Here is a 20,191-nt window from a genome sequence, read left to right on the forward strand (position 1 = left end):
AGGCTGGACTGTGGATTGGCCCTTGAGCCCGCCATGCACTTTTGCATCTCAGTGCTGGACACACCCATGGCCCTTTTCATACCTATTGAAATCCCACTAAGGTTTTGAGACGCAAATCAAGCCTCCTCGTCTCCTCGGTTAAGTTGCTTATGTGCACTCATCACAACCAAACTTGCTTTAAGTTAAATGTATGCCAATCTCTTATTGTGAATTCCTGGTAGATGGTTAGTTCCCGAAGTTTATATTTTCTCAAAACCTAACGTAGAACGGATCCTCAATAAATGTCTGTTTTTTGTTTTTTTTGCGGTACGCGGGCCTCTCACTGTTGTGGCCTCTCCCATTGCGGAGCACAGGCTCCGGACGCGCAGGCTCAGCGGCCATGGCTCACGGGCCCAGCCGCTCCGCGGCATGTGGGATCTTCCCGGACCGGGGCACAAACCCGTGTCCCCTGCATCGGCAGGCGGACTTTCAACCACTGCGCCACCAGGGAAGCCCAATGTCTGTTTTTAATTGTATCCAACTTTAATCTTTTCTCTCATTCAAGCTATTTCAAGACATTTATCGCTTCTTTACCTGTTCATCCAGATTTTAATCTTACCTTTTTATTTTCAAAGAAAAAAAAATCACTAGCTAGAATCTTTCAAGTTTATTGTCAATTATAGACTTGAATTAAATAATAATTGGCCAGAACTTTCTATCACATTATTGAAACTTTCCATATTATTGAGGATTCAACGTACTTGTAAAAAGGAGTTAACTTTGGAGAATATGTTTGACATGGACTTTCTGCCACAATAGATAAATGCCTCCCGACTCAGAAAGAGCCAGTGAAGAAAGAAATCAATTGAATACTTTCCTTTATTTACCTCTGAAATGACTGGAGTATGTGAATATGGACACTGAAAATTTTAGAAAGCATTTCTGTAGCTCAGCAGTTGCAGGAAAAGATAACAAAGATATCTGGAGACTAGAAGGTTTTTCAGCCTCAAAAAATCTTTACAGCGGTATAATCTAATCTTTCACTGCCAATATTTTAGACCAACAATAGAACAGTGTTTTTTGAACTCATTCATATTTCAATTAATGTTACTGAAGTCCCCACAAGGTGTGTTGTATTAAACAATGGAATCGTCACAAAGAAAAAATAATAGGTAAACACATAAAGTATGCAAAAATCCTGCCCTGTGCACTTTGGTAAAATGTATCTTTAATTTATCTTGCCCCCTGTTTTGGTGTTGCCAGAGACTTAGCACCTAGCACTCTACGAAGAAGCAAAAAAGAGCAAAGATTTATTTTGGATGGGAAAGCACAAACACTCATTCATAAAACCATTCGTAAGCATTTTTTTTTTAATCAACACTGTCATTGCCGCAGCCTGCTTGATCTTCCTACTCTGGGTTAATATGGGAGCCAATTACAGCTTCATCTGTGTAGAATTAACTTTTCGGAGCACACACCGGGGATTTGTCTTCCTTCACTATTTAGATATATGTCATAAAAATATGCATGGAATGGAGTACAGGCACTGCAGATGGCAGAGACTTTCAGATTTATTGCAGAATCATTTAAAATTGGTTATGCTCTTGCCAGAAGTTAATTAATTTTTTTCTCTTCTTTTCTGGGGCTGGGGGGTGGGGTGGGGGGCCTCTGTGTCTCACTAGGTGGCAGTGTATGATTATATCTGGAAAAGCCATGGCGGCGTCCAGTCCAGCATCTCCAGCTGTGACCTCCAACAGCAAAATGAAACTTCTGTGTCTGCACTTGGTCCAGGAGATGTTACTTCTCATATAGCAGTGTACACTGTTTATCCCAGTGGGTTCCAAGAGCTGTACCGCCATTTTCTTAGGCTCCCTAGTGGTGCAATTGTTGAGGTGAGTATATATGAAAATATTTTAATGCAAATGCTGTGTATGTCGTAGTGCATGAATGTGAGTGTGTTTATACTTGATTTAAAAGGCTTCAAAACTACTTTGCAAACATATCATAACTGATGCTTCTAGTACCATAGAGGACGTGAAGATGTATTTTAGTGTTTTCCTAAAGAAACGAAAGTACCGCATAAGGAAAAAAAAATGTTTCTGAGCTATTGGAAGAAAGGCAGGAAAAAAATCATGTGAAATAATTCAGGATGCTGCCTGCAATAACTTTGACTCAGTCAATATTTGGAAACATTAGCGGATTGATGAAGAAGAAATATCTCAGTCGATAGATACTTCGATGCCACAGGAAAGTACACAGCTCTTTGCTTAGATGATCTCACACAAAATGAACGAGATGGTGCAATTTCATATTTCTTCCATGAGACAAATCTTAAAAAAATAAAGGAAAGCCTCCATTCTCTAAATCTCTAAAAACTTTTTAGAGTAGTATTTGGCAAAGATCCTAAAGTCATGTTTCCTCCTAAAATGTCAGTCTTTAGGTGAGCTGAGTTTGTTAAAAAACATCTCTTACGTTGCCTCAAAGTCTCAGAATCCAAACTGCAGGGCATGTTGAAACCTGAGGCTCCCATTAGCATCAGAATTGCTGTTGAATAATGAAGTCAGAAAGAGTGTTATTTCCCTTTATTTGGAGAGAATGAAGGATGGAGGAGAAGGAGAATTCAGATGTGTATCACATTCGATTCCCTGGTCTTGGTGGCATGAAACTCACTTTGCAGTGGCACAATACTACGTTGTTAAGAATTTGCAGAGTAAGAACCTTTCTGTTCGCATCACACTTTCCCTATGGAAGTTAGCCATTGCTGTTTCTGTTATGAAGTTGATGGAAGTGTGTCTTCATAAAAGGCCCTTTGAATACAACCTTGAAGAAATGTTTAATTGTTTAGAGCTCCGCCTTGCAGATAGGGTGCTTCCCCTTTCTACAAAACCAGCCCATGACGGAGTTTGGTACTTGAGTAATTCTCGTGGGCTCTCTACTCAGAGAAACAGAGATGTGCTAGACAAGGGTCCGCATCATTTCACCTCCCTTTTCCCTGATATAAGAGGGGATTGTGTATATTGTAGCAAGGCAGCAGGTAGGTGGATGAGAACTATATCCCACATAATTCTTTGCGGGCTTGGGTCCTGGGCTGGTATTGGCACTTCTGTGTATGCTCTTTTTCAGACTTTGGCAACATCTGCTTTAGAAACCTCTTTGTGGGACAAAACTGCCAGGGCTTAATTTTTTTTTTTAATTTACACAAGCGTGTGCATAAAGATGTTTGCACACCATGAGCTGAACAAACTGGAGAAGCCAGGATGCCAGGGATATCTGCCCTTCTGCTGCAAAACATCTTGCAGCTTGTAGTCCTTGGGTCCGACTGGGAAGCTGAGGTTCAAGGTGACCTGTTCTCATAAGCAAAGCAATCATCAGGGCTTTAATTCACTCGCTCCTACATGTGCGCTAGGACCTTGGTTTAGTCATTTCCCACTCCTCTGCCTATATCCTTATCTGTAAAACTGGGTTATAAATACTCATACTACCTGCCTCACAGGTGTTGGGACAGATGAACGAGATAACATTGGCAATATATTTTAGTTCTTTTTAAAAAGGGCACAATAAACAGTTCAAAGTATTGTGGATCACGCACAATTAAATTCATTCAACTTTTTTTCAAACGTAGTAACATTATGCTAAAAATTAAATAAAGTAGGTTCTAGAAGGATTGAGAGGTGGGGCAGGAGGTGTTATTGACCCATCTGGTTTTGGTTGCCTGTGTTTTCCACACTGTTGGATTATATGATGGTGGAAGTGTGTCTGGACCCCGCTAAGCCTGTTCCCAACAGAGATGCTAACAAATACTAAACCAGCGTTCCCCCTTTTTTCAGATCTCAGCAAAGGCACAGGGTCCCACTCCCTCTGCAGTCCGAGTCTAAAGCCTACCCACTTATTTCTTTGTGCTTTATGTTACCTGCTTTGTCCTCTATGAAATCCATTTTGAAGGGACCTAGCCTCTTTGCACCTTCTCTGACACTTTTTTTAGGAGTACTAGATTTTATTCGTTAGCCTTTCTAAACTTGTTTCCAGTATTAAATTGCGTGTCCCAGAGGACAGGAACCGTCAAATCATCCCAGTCCCAGAGCATATTGAAGACTAGGCAGGTTTTCTTTCAGCCTACTCAACAATCTTCCTACTTTCTTTTATATCTCTCCTGACCCTTAACGGGCACAGTCTGATCTATCACTGGCTTTCTGAGCTATAAAATCTGAAATTGGAATGGATTTGAGACTGGTCTTTTGCAGCTTCAGTGAGAAGTGAAATTCATGTATTATCTTTCCCAAAGATGTATGCATGGTAAAGAAATTTCCAGCCACAGCACCTAGATAGATTATACTTTCCGGACTGAAGACACATCTATTAAACTTTGAAAATTGTAGTTTCTAAGTAGTCACCTACTTGGATTAGAGTTAACTCCTACCTTTGAAGCCCCTGTCTCTGTACTAGGCACAAAGCTGTTGCTCAGGGAAACCTATTAAGTTGCCTTGAATTTCTGGATGTCAAATTATGCTACTTGATGGTTAATTATGTACCATGAGACCTTTTCCACTAACGCCCATATTATGCGAATTGAGGGCACCTATGCTTAGGAAATGACTCAGATCCGTCTAGATCCATGCTGTATTTTGATGGGCTATTCTGATAGGGGAAGAAACAGGTAGCTGCCTCTAGACCTAATTTAATATTTACAAATTAGATCCGGCAACAAACATGAAACAAAAATGGGTGAAATTTTGCTTCACCTTTATAACCTGAACTCTATTCTCAGAAGTTTTAGGGTGGTTGTAAAATAGAGTACCTAGTGTTCTGAGCTCCTTCTGCATCTAACACAGCTCTAGCTTGTGACGACAGTGATTTCTAAGTCTCTCCTAATTCTGATATGAAAGATAGGTCACGTGTTAACCTTTTCTTTCTTTTTTTTTCCTCAAGAAAACCTTAGCAATTTGAGTTTCGAAGCATGTTATCTTCAAGGTTTTCATTTTTTTGTGAAAAGCCATGGTTTTTGGAACAGTATGATTTCTGCACTGAAAAGGTCAGATTCCATCAGATTGAAATAGAAGTTATATTATTACAAACTATCTTTCCTATGGATTTATGTTCACCACTTTTTTTTCATCTGGGCCCGTGACGAAGATGACACAGATCTTACAGTGTTCTACGTATTTAACTTAAAAAATAAAATCCCCTCCACGCTCGTCCGAGATGGTCATTGGTCTGTCAGGAGGTGAGGGCCTCTCTTGAATTATCTTTTTGTCAACCCCTCTGAGGCTGGGCAATGCCATGGACTCTCCGCAGAGGAATACTTTTTAAATTAATTCATGAATTAACTTTATATTGAAGTATAGTTGATTTACAGTATATCGTGTTAATTTCATGTACAGCAGTGATTCAGTTATATATATATACATACACATATCTATTCTTTTTCAGATTCTTTTCCCATATAGTTTATTACAAAATATCGAGTAGAGTTCCCCTGTGCTGTACAGTAGGTCCTTGTTGGTTATCTATTTTATATACAGTAGTGTGTACCTGTAATGCTTTGTCTCCGTTCCGTAGCTTGAGGTTTTTTTTTTTTTTCTTTTTAAGTACAAAGTTTTTCTAAAGTTTTTAGTGCCACAAAACCTAGAAACCCAGGCAAGACTGGTGCAGACTCATCAAATCACAAATAAGCTTCCCGATCCCAGGGTATCCATCGCAATTAAGAAAGCCCTTGGAGCATTCGTTGGGGCGGAATGGGAAAAGGGTTTCTCTGTCATTAGAGGCGGTGTCGCCTGGTGGTCTGAGCAGAGGAATGGGAGTCAGGAGCTCAGCGATCTAACAGAGTCTCTGTGAGGCCCTGCCGAGCGGCTTCCGGCGAATCTCTCAGCCTCAGGAGGACGGGCTCACCTACTTTGAATCTCCCATCTGAAGAGCTCCTTACCCAGTGCCAGGAGATACACAGCAGGAGGCCTGATTCCTTGTCTGCAAAATGAGAATATTAATACTTGCCTAAATAACAGCTTAACCAATTAGTGATTTTATTAAGTGCTCTGCTGATAGAAAAAGCAGGAGAAGAAAGGTGAAAACAAAACACGGAACCACAATTTATGATTAGGTGGGTTTGACTCAACTCCGGATTCTTCTCCCACTCCTGGAATTGAGTGACCACCGGTGGGGAGAGCAGGTGTAGAGGGGCCGACCCTCACTTGTATGACCCTCAGCGAGAAGGCAGCAGAGGAAGCTTTATCTTGCAAGCCTGCATGAAGCTTTGAGTAAATGGAGGGAAGAATCGTATTCTGTCCTTGAATCAATGACTTGCACGGCAAAAACAGAATACAAATAACTGAGAGTTTTCAGTTTTAACTCTTCTATTGTAACATCTTCCAGAACAGACTATTTATTGTTATTGGAAATTCCCATATCCATCTGTTACAATGACTAATTTGCTGTGTGTGTGTTTGAGAGAGAGAGAGAAATACACAAAAATGTGGAAGGGAAATCAATAGGAAAATACTGAAAACTCTGGGTCTACAGAAGTTATTCATTAAACATGTAAATTGTTGGGAATTCCTCCATCCAGTTTTTCCATTTGTTGAAAGTCATTGTTCATGGGAAGGGGCAAAGCCATCCCTGTGTTTCTCATTGTGCGTAGTTTAAACTGGCCTAAAGAAAATATTAAAATTAACTCATTTTTGCAAATAGAAGAAAGTCCCGTTTTCATTTCCCAAGTTTAGAAAACTTTATATTTTGTGCACAACACCTGCATGAGAAGGTGCAGTAAATCTTTGGGGCACAATTGCTTACATGACACTATTGAAAATATACATTAACATGAAGTAGTAATAGCAGTACTTACGGCTTTGCATAAAATATTGCTAAAAATGTCAAGGACAGGATTGTCTTTTATTTTTGGTTTTCAAGTTCAAAGTTAACAGCTGTCACTTCAATTGATTTTTTTTAAATAAGTTCCTGGTATTATGTTGCCACCTCTTTTCCTGAAGAATGATTGACTGTTGCAGTAAACTGTAGAGGGACATCATTCTGTCGTATCTAAAACATAGACCCCATTTTAAACAACATATTATAAAAAAACAGAATGCAAAAGCAAAGAAGAATTCAATTTTCAGGCTAAAATTAGAATATAATGGCACTTGTAAGACATTCTCCTATCATACTACCATGAAAAGTCTTAAAATAGACACATTTACTAATCACTTAAATATATATTAAGTATATACAGGGATTTATCTCTATTTTAAAATTACTTGAAAAAATTATTATTCCCATATGTATGTGTCAAAATAAGTGATTTTATTTGTCTATAATAATTAGGTCAGTGTGACTTGCTATGACATGGTTTGCTTTTCACAAAACTAAGCTAGATGGTTCTCACGGCAGGCTTGCTTTATTATTTATATATATAATTGGTAACCTGTAAGAGGAAAATAGCATAGTTTTTAAAAAAATTAGCACACTATAATTTTAAAATAAATACAACAGATTTCAGACACATTTTCAGAAAATGTGCTATTTACTTCTAAAAAGCTATTTTCTTATTTGACCTATTTTCATGGGTCAAAAAATAACTGTTAGTGACTAAATTAATTTTAGTAAAACTATGTTTGGTTTCTTTAGAAAATCATGAAGAACTACTTTGATTGTACTTATTACGTATTAAGATGTGATTTTAAAAAACATTTTAAAGTTACTGCAGGTCTTTTCTAAAATAACTTCTTTTGTTCAATCTTGTAAATATTAAATTTCTCCATACTTCATCTGTACTCATAATTTGAGACAATTATTCATTGGTAGTTCCTGTTTTAATAGACCATATATTTTTATTTGCATATGTAAGAAAAAGAATAATCACATACATATTTTTGAAAATATTTACTCATAAAATAATTTTCAGCATCTTAGATTTCCTTTGACTCTCCAAATAATTGAACTTATGAAAGTTGTAGAAAAGATCTGTTCTATTATTGCATTTATATGTCTATCAGAAATAATACGTATTCATAGGATATATTGGAGAAGAAAAATTTCTTGGGATTCTAAGTCATAGGAAATGTTTTAAAAGGTATATTAAGTATAAAGAAGCAGTTTAAAAAATAAGCCTTGACATGCTAACTGAAACATATAGTTAAATATCTAATATAAAAATTATAGAGGTGAAAAATTAAATCTTTATCGCACAGTCAATAAAGAATGAATGTTTTATGCTGAGTAAAAATATGTTCACTTTTACTTCTGTATATTTTTTTCTTATTGAATTGGAATTTGGAAACCATAACTTGAAAGGTGACCCTCTAAATGTGAAAACTATTTTTATGCTTCTTTTTATTTCTTAATCTTAAGTTACTATAAACTTGGAAAATTTTTGAGTTTTTTGCTTTATAAATATATCTATTTTTTCCCGGTTTTATTAAGGAATGATTGACATACATCACTGCATAAACTTAAGGTATAAAAACATTAACGTACTAGGTTCAATGTTCATCATCTCATACAGATACAATAAAATGAAAATAACAAAATTCTCTGTGATGAGAGCTCTTAGGATCTACTCTCTTAACAACTTTCTTATATGTCACACAGCAGTGTTAACTACAGTCATCGTGCTCTACATTTTCTCTCTAGTATTTATTTATCTTATAACTGGAAGTTTGTACCTTTCATTTGAAATATATTTTAAAGCCATGCATCCAACAGTCAGTGCTTGAGCATTTCAGAATATGCCATGATACTACTAATCAGTGATTTTTATCTTGATTCTATATGACAAGGCTGCCTAACACTGATTTCTTAAAAAGTCAAAGATAATTCACTCATGAACAAAGCAAAAGAAGCCACAAAACCCTAAACATAATGAGTTTTCCTTCTATTTATGTACAGAAATATCATGAAAATATTTTGGTGCATTTTGTAATTGTGTCAATATTAAGAACTATCTACAAATGAATTGATTTCTTCTAAGAATCCATAGATACAGAAGTAGTTTTTTCCTTTTCAGTTTATGGAACAAGTTCTTCTATAATGACCTGAAATAATTATTTAATAATAATATGATTAAACAATGTAAAAACCAGTTGCTTAGTGTCAATTATTTTTACATATTTGTATCCTATAAATTATTTTAATCGCATTTACATTTAATAAAACACTGACATAAAAGCATATAAGTTTATTTTATGTGCAAAATCACATATAGTATACGCCGAGTGACACTTAAAAGGCATGAAAGAATAACACTAGCTTATTTCCTGAAACAATCTTGACTCTGATGCTAAATTACAACTCAGAAACATCTAGCGTTTTTACCTTTATGAGAAACGGCTTTTTACATATTTAACATAATTCCAGGGAAAATAAACTGGAATTATGTATAAAGATACATGCACTGTAACCAAAGGGCGTTTATATTCCCCTGTAGAATACTTAACGATGATTTCATAGCCATTTTGTGTCATTTTCAAAAGGATATAAAATGCAGCCAGTAAACAAACTAGACTTTAGATTTAAGGTGACAGCTGCTCCTTCAGAAGCAATATTCAGATATTTAATCTTAAGAACATTGAATATTCTTTATTTTACAACCAAGTAAAGTATATGAAAAAATGAAAGGACTGTGTACTTTGGCTTATTATTTTCACAGCAGTGGTGATCAACATGGCCACCACTGCCAACACGCCATCATCACTAAATCCCAGAGAATTCATCCAAATGTCAGCCCTTATTTAACTGTTTCAGGAAATTAACATCTGTGCTCTACTTTTTCAAAATGCAAAACTTCCTTTCTCTAAAATAATGCTGATTCAACCTATTATTTACTCTGTCATATTATTTCTAGTTTTTTATATATATATATATATATATATATATATATATATATATATATAAATCTACAATTGTAATCTAATTTTAAGACTCTTTACCCCAGTTTAGATTCCTGTAGTTCAGGTACAGAGATCTGTATTCTGTTGAAGAAAAAATTTATTTCGCTATGGAGCCATAATGAGTTTAACTAGGCCTCCAAATATTGCTGTCAGTGAATTAGTGCTATGCATACGCGGGTCCTCTGTTAAGTTGGCAAATTAAAACAAAATCTGTCCAAATGTTATATCTGCTTTATGATTCCTCCTCCGCAGCCTCCTTACCATCTTTATAACGGCCTCTCACTAAAACCTTATCAGTGGGGGTGGGATGGGGGGGTGGGAGGGAGGGAGACGCAAGAGGGAAGAGATATGGGGACATATGTATATGTATAACTGATTCACCTTGTTATACAGCAGAAAGTAACACACCATTGTAAAGCAATTATACTCCAATAAAGATGTAAAAAAAATAAAAATAATCTGTTAGCTTGGGAAGTATTAGTAATAAAGATATACTTTAAAAATAAAGAAACGAAAAAATAAGGTAATTATGAACTTAGAGGGAGAAAACATTCTATAAGAAGAAAAAAAGAAAAACCTTATCAATGTGTGTTTTGGGGAGCTGCGTATGACCCATTCTACCAGATAGACTGCAAATAAAGTCAACTCCGTTTTTCTAAATAGACACTTGAGGGTATATCTATCCTTATTAGCAGTCAATTAGCTATCTCTTTCTTAAGGCCTGTTTTAACACAATTTCTAAGAAATCCAGGGACTTCTTTATACCAGAGAAGGCCAGTCTTGCTTCAAGCGCAAGGCAGAAAGAGCTCACATATGTTGACTCCATGGCCATGGGTGTTTCTGTTCACCACCAGCTCCATACATCCACACCGCATGAAAGACCCTTGTCTGTCTCTGCAGAAACCCTTTGCCGGTCACAGTGCCTAGCGATAGGCACAGAGACGTCCCAAGCTTGCACTCTATTCGTTCACATTCATACATCTGTAACACTGTGCTGGTGGGGACATGAGTGGCTAACCAAGTTCACGGTGGCTTTTGCCTCATCCATAGTGTTCTAGATCTAGTTTTCCCCAAAAAAAGTTGATCATGAGAGGTTTTTATTTTTTTTTACCATTTTTAAAATTTCTTTTATGAATGGGTAAACTTTGAAGTTTCTTTCTTGGCCATTTTCATTGACGTTCCTTATTATTTCTTAAAGCTAGATTCTGACAGTGGAATTACTAGGCCAAAGAATCTGAGAATTTAAAAGGATAGATATTTATGAGCATATTTCTTATACACAAAAATATATATCTCCAAATTGCCCTCCAGAAAAGGAGGACAAACAGAAAGCCACCACTGCAATGAATGGGAAGTTTGCCCAACATTTTGATAACCTTTTTGGCTATAGCTACACAAACTATGCTCTCTGTAACTTAAAGAGATAGGTTTGAAATATGAGGTCACATGGATATCATAGTTCACTGTCATTTTCTGCCTTTGGAAAATGCTGCAAGACTAGGTTGTGTTTTATTTTCAAAGCACGGGCACATTTAAATACAAGCTTGTTGTGAGATTTTAGTTGTTTGCAATATTTACTTTCTAGCAATGTTTATTCCCAGTAATCAGTGAAACTCATAAAATAAGTATGATTATAATATTATGAGCTTATTCTTCCAGCACAAATCACTTGAAATATGTGACTCTAAACAGATAGAGTAATTGGAAAGTGAATTGTCTTGCACAACAATTAACTAAGAAGTGACAAGTACGTTTCATTCGCGATTATGATTAAAGCTAGTTATATTTTTAGTCCCTCTTTCCCAAACCTGTCAAGCTGAAGTATATTTGCTAATTTGATGTATATTCACATAGATGTACAGATCATTTTATACAAGTACATTTTTGACACATTATGGTGGCAGCTGTGATGGGGACAAGGGGAATAGTTTAAAATTTAGGAGCGATTTTTAAAAAACCAGTTCATCCCAGAAGGCGCCATGCTGTTAGTCCATGGCCCTGTGCATCAGGGTAAAGAAATGCTTCCAGGTAATTAGTCCAGGTGATAACTGGGGAAGTTCCTAGAATCCTGAGCAAATCAAACCACTCCTGCTCTCATGTCCCTTCTTGCTCACACCATACGGACATTTTAAGGAATTCTTGTTAATAAAGACATACTACTGAGTAAGGAAACATCCCAATAATCCATTTCCTAGAGGATAAAGTGGCGACTGAAGTTGTTATTCTGATTCAAATTCTCAATAACAAAGAAAGATCGTGAATGGCAGGACAACTTAGGGGAAAGTGACTTTGTCATTCTGGAATTCTTAATTCTGGTGAAGGCTGAATGCCACCCCACTTGATATTAGGAAGGTGCATTTCAGAAATTTCAAGAACAGTTGGCGTGCTCCACCACATGAGGATCTAAATGGTAAGGTATCACAGGAGGCATGGACAAAGCTCTAGAATTGCAGCTCTGAGTTACACTTTTAGATAGTCTTGATAAGAAAGAAGACTGAATAAATTCTGTTGTGGTATAGAATGTTTCCCAATAAACTTAGGTTTTAAAAAGATCATATACTAAGAAAAGCAAAGAAAGGTGTATCATGAAATTACAAAAAAAAGAGAGATGTTTAAGAACAATGACTGGGAGAGAATTCCCTGGCGGTCCAGTGGTTAAGATTCGGCTCTCTTACTGCCAGGGCCTGGGTTCCATCCCTGGTCGGGGAGCTAAGATCCTGCAAGTTTCATAGCACAGCCAAAAAAAAAAAAAAAAAAAAAAAGCTCTAATAAAAATAAAAGAAGAAGAAGAATGACATGGAAGCAATAATGGAAAAGTACGACACAATTTTAGATAACAGTGGGTGGAGTGGACGCTAAGAAAACCTGACAAGAAAGATTCAACAAAAGGAGAAATCAAGGTGTCCAAAGACAGCTATTTTTCTCAACATTAGTTGTATATGTCAAATATCTATTTCTGCTTAATCACAGAACGTTTCTTATTAACCCACATAAGTAGGAATTACAGTAGATGTCCTCTTTCTTATCCAGAGAAATGTATTCAGTTTGCCAGAGTAGATGTAGATGTGGGTCCCTGCCTTTCTCATTGGGGTGGCCTTCAGTTCAAGAGACTATAAGTTCTGGGGAAAACAGTCCTTCAGCAGAATTCTTGGAAATGTTACATACCTTCAAGATGTAGGAGAGCCAGATGAAGTCAGTGAAATTGATGATTCTTATAAACAGCCCAAAATAAACCCAAACTTTGTGTGACAAGTGAAACAGGATGTTGGTAGGGTTGCTAGTTGTGCGCTCAAAGATAATTAGTCTTGTATATACAGAAAGCTTCTCTTGGGACAATGAGTTCCTTCTAAAAGGAATGCTGTCCTATGTTTTCCCCTGATAGTTTTGTTTTCTATCCATTTCATCACACAAAAGTTATTAATTGCAAAAAAGAAAATCCCAGTCTTGTATTTTGTTTTGATATTTTTTGGTTTCTGTAAGATTAGGATAATTCACTTTTCACATGTGTTTAAATTGCTAATTATGACTGTGCTCTGTATTACTAAATATTATACAAATGCTTATTTATATTTTTGCTGTATTATTAAATTACTGTTAAAGTCAGAAAGAAATGGGAGATATATGTACACATATAGCTGATTCACTTTGTTATACAGCAGAAACTAACACACCATTGTAAAGCAATTATACTCCAATAAAGATGTAAAAAAAAAAAAAGAAGAAGAAGAAAGAAATGGAACCAAACCATAAAACCTAAATTGAAAACTCCTGTTAAAATGTGGAATTAGGTTAACTATAATGGCATTTCAGGGCATTTCCAAGCTGTAATTTTTTTTCAGGGGAAAAATCACAGGTTTTGCTCATTCTGCCTAAATATTTCCTTGAAGTGTGGTAAGTTAACATGTGCCATTTTGTCATCACTTTTCAGGTGTTTGGTGATATCAGTGGCTTAAAGTTTATCCCCAGTGAAGTGGTCACGGCTATTCAGGAGCATCTAAGTGAAATGGACAGTGCACTGGAAGACTCCTCAGATATTAAATCAAGAGGATTGAAAAGAATCCATTAAAACAAAAAGGTATTTTCCCCCGGTTAAATATTTTTCTCATTGCTGTACCTGAGTGCCTCAACTTAGAAGTGCTTCTTCCTTCTTGCTTTCTTAAAGGTCCACAGTGGTGCACAAGTTATGGTGAGAAGACTAAGTTCAACTTCCTTTTCAATCTACGGCCTTATAATATGTCCTTTACCAGAAGTCAGTAACCAGTACTGGAAACAACAGCTGGACGTCGTGATTGTCCCAAATATGTTTTCAGAGAACGTGGACTCATCTTCATTAGCTTAGAAAGAGCTACTTGGCTCCTGTGAAGTATGAAGAGAGATAGAATATCATTTTTCACACTCTCCCACAGCAGTACTCTTTCCTTTGGAGGGAATAAGGGGAATGGCTAGAAGATGATATAACCAAGCCTAAATAAATCCCCTTTCCCCTTCACTTAGCATAAAATTTCACATTTTTTTTCTAGAAGAAATTTCAAGGAAAAACATGGAAAAATTACATCATAAAAAAAATCAAGTCACTTAAATTAGTTGTTTTACAGCACAAATGCCTTGTATTCTAAGATATCAACAAACAGCCCCAAACTGCCTGGCTCCCATTCGGGCTCCCCTCATCCACCTTAGCTCTTTCTAAAAGGACCAAAGTAGCAAAGCCCTCTTGCCAGTTCTTTAGACTATTCCTTTTTGTCTTTACTCCCTTGCTTTCCTTTTTTCAACTGAAGGTTTGGAATAGGACTTAGGATCACAAGAGGACAAGGAACTGTCAGAGGGTTGATGGGTTATAAAAAAATCCTGCATCTTTAAGAATCATTTGTCCTCATTATAGAGCAATAAATACAGAGGATATCTAGGCCCTCTGGTCCTCCTCTGCGTTTTTAAGGAAGGGTAAGAAGGTGTTTTAACAGTCACCTCTCTCAAACAAAAAGCAGTGTTTATTAGAGAGGTCAAATTTGATACCTGTAACTGGGAAAGATAAACACGTCCCATCCTGGTGATTTTTCAATCCTCATCTTTAATTATTGTCTAACTATAAGGATATCTTCAGTCTTACATAAGACATTGAATTACACTAGATGTTCCCTCTATTGGCAGAAATTAGCATATGCATATACTGTCTATATTTTTCATCCTCTATAGCTCTTATTGAAGGCAGATCAACATATATTAACATCTCTGACAACAGATCTCAACTTCACAGAAACTAGTGAACATTCTAAATAGGTTTTAATGGCTTAAATTCTTGTACCTGCACACCTCAGGAAACTAGACTCTTCCTTCAAAATGATACGGGACTGTCAGTGTCAACGACTTCTTGCATTCCTCACCTCCACACTTGCAAGTATAATTACCTGGTCGTAGCTCTGGTCATCAGGTACTCACCTCCACTTTCACCGAATAGCTTTCTGTTCTAACTACATGCTTTGCCTTCCCCATTGGAGCATGAATTACCTGTGTGGAGAATTTTTCAAATGTATCTTCTTATTAACAGAGCTTAGAACGATTCTTGGCCCTATGCAGGGCCAAGATTCTTGGCCCTATGCAGGGCCAATAAACATTTCCTGTTGGGAAGATGGTGTGAATGAGAGGTGGGGGAAGGGATTAGGGCCAGGTGTTATCATTTATAGTATAAATAAGAAGCCCATCCCTCCCCCTGAAAAAGTGGGGCTGGATACATTAAAGTAAGTTCTATGATAGACCTGTATCAATACAAAATAGACTGAGAAGGATAAATGTATACATATAAGTAGATTTCTGCCTCCTAAACTGTATTTCATTAGATTATTAGGGCAAGTTGATAAAGCAAATGTAGTTGAACAAGTGATTTGGTAAGTTTTTCACTGAACCATCATTTGCTTAACTGAGTTAATAAAAACACCTATTGATTTTATAGGTCTGTCACTTTTTTTTTTGGCTGCACCGTGTGGCATGAAGGATCTTCCTTCCCCGACCAGGGATCGAACTCCCTCGCACTCCCTGCAGTGGAAGCACAGAGTCCTAACCACTGGACAGCCAGGGAACTCCCCTGTCACTTTTATTATTTATGCTTTTCTCACTAAAATGTAAGCTCTTCGAGGGCAGGGATCACTGTCTGCTTTAATTAGTGGTACCTGCCCCAGTCCTCAGTACTGCTCTTTGAACTAGTAAGTGTTCTGTCAATTTTCATTGGATGAAAGCATAAACTGATAAGCCAGGTTTCACTTCACTTGATATTTAGTGTGTTGTACAGCAGTGAATTGAATGAACCATGCAGAGGTCAGCAATCAGTTGATACTTTTCTTTTTTGTGTGTTTCCTTTAGGGACTGGTGGTCCCAATGAAAGCATTGGTATAATTCAGAAAAACAATATTTTCTTGCCCCTAAAGGATGCCCATGGCCATAGTGTATTTCCTAATCCAAAAAGTCTCCTGCCACATTACTGCAAAGCAGGAGTTGTTCAGTATTTTAAAATCAAGTCTACAGAACATTTTGTTGCTCTAGTTGTTTTATAGTTGTTTTCCTTGCCATTGGACTGATCTTACAGAGCTACAACATATGAGTCTAACACTTTCATTAACATATTGTGTGTGTGTGTGTGTGTGTGTGTGTGTGTGTGTATGTGTAGTGTGTAGTGTGGTGGATAGAGATTTACTAACATGTTCTTTCAAGAGTTCTTTCCTGTTGAGAAGGCCCATTCTAATGTTCACAGACTCAGTGCAGTAACTTAGTCCAATGTTGAAATAAGATTTGGGTACTATCTTATCTCTGAAGTAAATACCACATTTGCATTGGCATTGAAACAAACTGATTTAGATTTTTTTTGGATGTACATGTAGGGTTAGTTTCTTAATAGAAAAATAAATGGAGGAAAAAAGGACCTTTTTATTCTTATAATCAATTCCTCTCATTTCTGTGGCCCTTTATGAATTGCAAACAATAATCCCATGGATAAGGAGGGATGGGGATGGTCTTTGTTAGTAGATGCTCTGCAAGAACTGAGTTCTAACTTGAACATCTTCAGTATAATATTCCATTAGCAGTGTACACATATTCATATACCGTGCAAAGTGTTACTTCAAAATTCAAGATAGGTTTATAGGGGACTATATATCTCTGTGAATTCAGTTATTTTTTCTCAGTATATTGAGGATAATTACAATACTAGTAATTATTTTTCAAGAATCTACTAGTAAAATAAGCTTTCCTTTGTCTATAAACTCATGCATTTTTTGGATTATTTCACTGATAACTTCTTTTCTAGTATTGTAGCTTCTCACTGACTTGTATCATTCACATTGATATTTTTCCTCACATAGAGATAACACACAATACAAACTATGGTTATAATTGAAAACAGTAAAAAAAAAATACTTTTAATAGATCATTTTTGCTAGTACCTACTGTGCTTTTATTGTCCAAATAGATTATCCATTTGAAATTAAATTTTATTAAGGAATAAAAATATAAATAAGAAGGAATTAAACATTTAAATGCTTGCTGTAAATTTAAAAATGAGATCTATTGTACTAAGCTCAGTGACAATAGATAGATTACACTGTCAGTTAAGCAAGTAGATGACAAATGAGTGATTTTCATCCTTCAGTTAAATATGGTGCTAAGTGGTATGTGCTGGCATTAAAAGCAAATTACTTATCACTTCAACAATCACAGCATGAGAGCATTCTATTGGAGGCTGTATTTCCAGTCTTTCTTGGTCCTCAGTTTTATTAAATAAATCAACTGATAATGGTTGGATAAGCAAAGGAAAAAACCTGGATGGCATTATGACATTTCCATTTTATAAGTACCTATTCAAGACATCTCTAAAATGGTCTTTTGTAGTCACTGAGAATTCACACTCACATCTCCGTACACACATACACACACTATATTTATATATAATTTCATCTGGTCCCATTACCTATGTGAAGCACAAATTCCTTCTGCTACATCACTTCCAGCTGGCCATCTCGCTCAATCTTAAACACCTCTAGGCGTGGGAAAATCACCACTGCAAGTGAGAACTCTCATTACTATCACCACTACGAATTCCTTCCAGTAGCTTGAAAATAGCCCTTACTGGGTTTGAGGTCCTTGCAAGAACCTGCCAATTATAACAGCTCAGAGCCTTGGCCAATGAGAAGGCTTAACTGAATAGTAGTTGACTGAGTGAAATCAAGTAAGCCTCATCTCTTTTTTTTTTTAATATAAATTCTTTTATTTTGAATACAGTGCATTTACACATATTTTCCTTTTTGTGACTGGGGAGGTGTTGGGGAGAGGGGTGCGGACATACTCAAGGGTGAGGAAGGTAACCCTGGGTACTCCGTTCAGAGATTCAGGAAAAGTTCCACTAACCCACACAAACAATTATTGTTTTGCCTACGCTAGCAATGCCTACAATGTTTTAAATAGGATCAAATATTTATATTACACAGTGAGACACTGGTGTTGTAGCATGAACACAGAGATCTGGTGGGCAGAGGGTCTGCTTGATCTTGAACAATGAGGACATTTGCAGGACCAGGAGAGAGTGGAATTTAGAGACTCTTCCATTATTGATTTCCTTAATCTGTTTAAACGCTGGGATGAGCAGGAAATCTTTTCTAAAATTTTCTAAAATCTTTTCTAAAATCTTTTCTAAAATGGTATAAGTTCCTTAAAAATAACCTCTCCAATATTTGAGTCATGATAAGAACTCAGTAATTGTATGATCAATGGATGAATGAATGAATGAATAAATAAGTACGTACATACATAAATGAGATAGTACAGTATAATGATGAAGAGCTGGGGCTCTGAAGTTAGATCCAGGTTGAAGCCCTTCTCTATAACTTATTAACTATGTGATGTTGGACAAGTTACACACTCTCACTGTGAGCTGGCAAACATTATTTGCTAATTCAGTGACATATTTGGTACATGTGGTTTTGAGATTACATGACTGGAGAGAATATCTCAATTTCTGAATATCTGATGCACTCTGTCCACCCCAGTGGTGGGAAGAGGCTACCTCACAAAAGACCTCACCTGATCCAAAGCTGACCACATGGGATGTGAGAGCTGCCTGGTCAGGAAGGGAGCTTAAAAGGGTACCGGCTGAGCTCCAAGAGACAGATGATTATCAGCTAATGTACCAAAGATTCTTTTTCTTCCAATGCTGACTATGTATTTTCAATCCAGCCTTTCTCTGAATGGCCTTGATTGCCCTGCTTCAGTTATTCAACTGATTCTATGCTTGACGTGAGTGTGTAGCATGATCTTCTTGACCATCTCCTCATGAAGGCATCAGAAGTAGTTCTAACTGACTTCTTATATGGGGTTTTATCAGTGTCCGCTTCACAGGATTGCTGTGAGGAATAACAGGGAGGATGAAGGGAACGTATTAGCTATTGTGATTGGCTAAGCAAATTAATGAGAGAAAGGAAAAAAGAAGGGAGAGGGAAAGAAAAAATGATGGAAGAATGGAAGGAAATAAGAAGGAATGAAAGGAAAGAAATAACTTTCTTGAAGTAAGATTATTATATCAATGGGTAGCCCACTTTAATTTTTAATACATATTAATTTTATTTCAGGAATCTTGTACTAGTTTCCATTTCAAGCACAAATGGTAATTGAAATAAACTCTTTCTCCAGACTACTGCTAGTAATGGACGTTAATGGTAAAAATACTTTCTTACTGAAAAGGTGAAAAACATTTCATTAGTAATGTGATTTATTTTGCACGATTAATGAAAATTTATAGTTTTACTATTGGAAGTCACACCTTCTTATTGACTTATAATAGCTTTTTATATATTGAGTGCAATGAATCTTACAGTGAAACTGTCACCAAAATGTACCAAGGTTGCAAGTTGTTTAGGTTGCTTTAATATATATTTTGGCATACAAATTCTATGTTTTTTGTAGTTTAACCAGTAAAGTTTTTTCTTTGTTGTCTTAACATGGTATATTAAATAGTTTATCATGTCTCATATTTTGAAATGCCAGTCTTATTATATATAATAATAAGCACAGACAAGTTACATATTTCTTTTTCCTGGAAAGTGTTGTTGTTGCATTGATTTATTGTCTATTTTCATGTTGGTATCAGACTCCATTAACTAATGTAGCTCATAGGTCTATGTTAATCAGGGACACCCTATGATTAAATTGCACACTACTAAGAAAGACTTACTGGCAACAGAGGAAGAATGAGAATTTAGAGAAAAGAACACAACGTGAAGAGGAATATTGGATCTAGGTAAATGGATATTTAGGGAGTACATTAGATACATTTTTTTTTTAACTTTTGAGTATGTTTGAAA

General features: G+C 36.3%; 1 long non-coding RNA gene across 1 annotated transcript; it reads left to right on the top strand.

The window, feature by feature from the left end:
* Positions 1-1,680: 1,680 nt before the first annotated feature.
* On the top strand, positions 1,681-19,856 carry LOC117197106 (uncharacterized). Its single transcript, XR_004477619.2, has 3 exons — positions 1,681-1,871; positions 13,783-13,929; positions 14,017-19,856. It is a non-coding gene; the product is annotated as an uncharacterized LOC117197106 (long non-coding RNA).
* Positions 19,857-20,191: the final 335 nt, after the last annotated feature.

This window comes from Orcinus orca, chromosome 10 (genome assembly GCF_937001465.1).
Source record: "Orcinus orca chromosome 10, mOrcOrc1.1, whole genome shotgun sequence".
NCBI lineage: Eukaryota > Metazoa > Chordata > Mammalia > Artiodactyla > Delphinidae > Orcinus > Orcinus orca.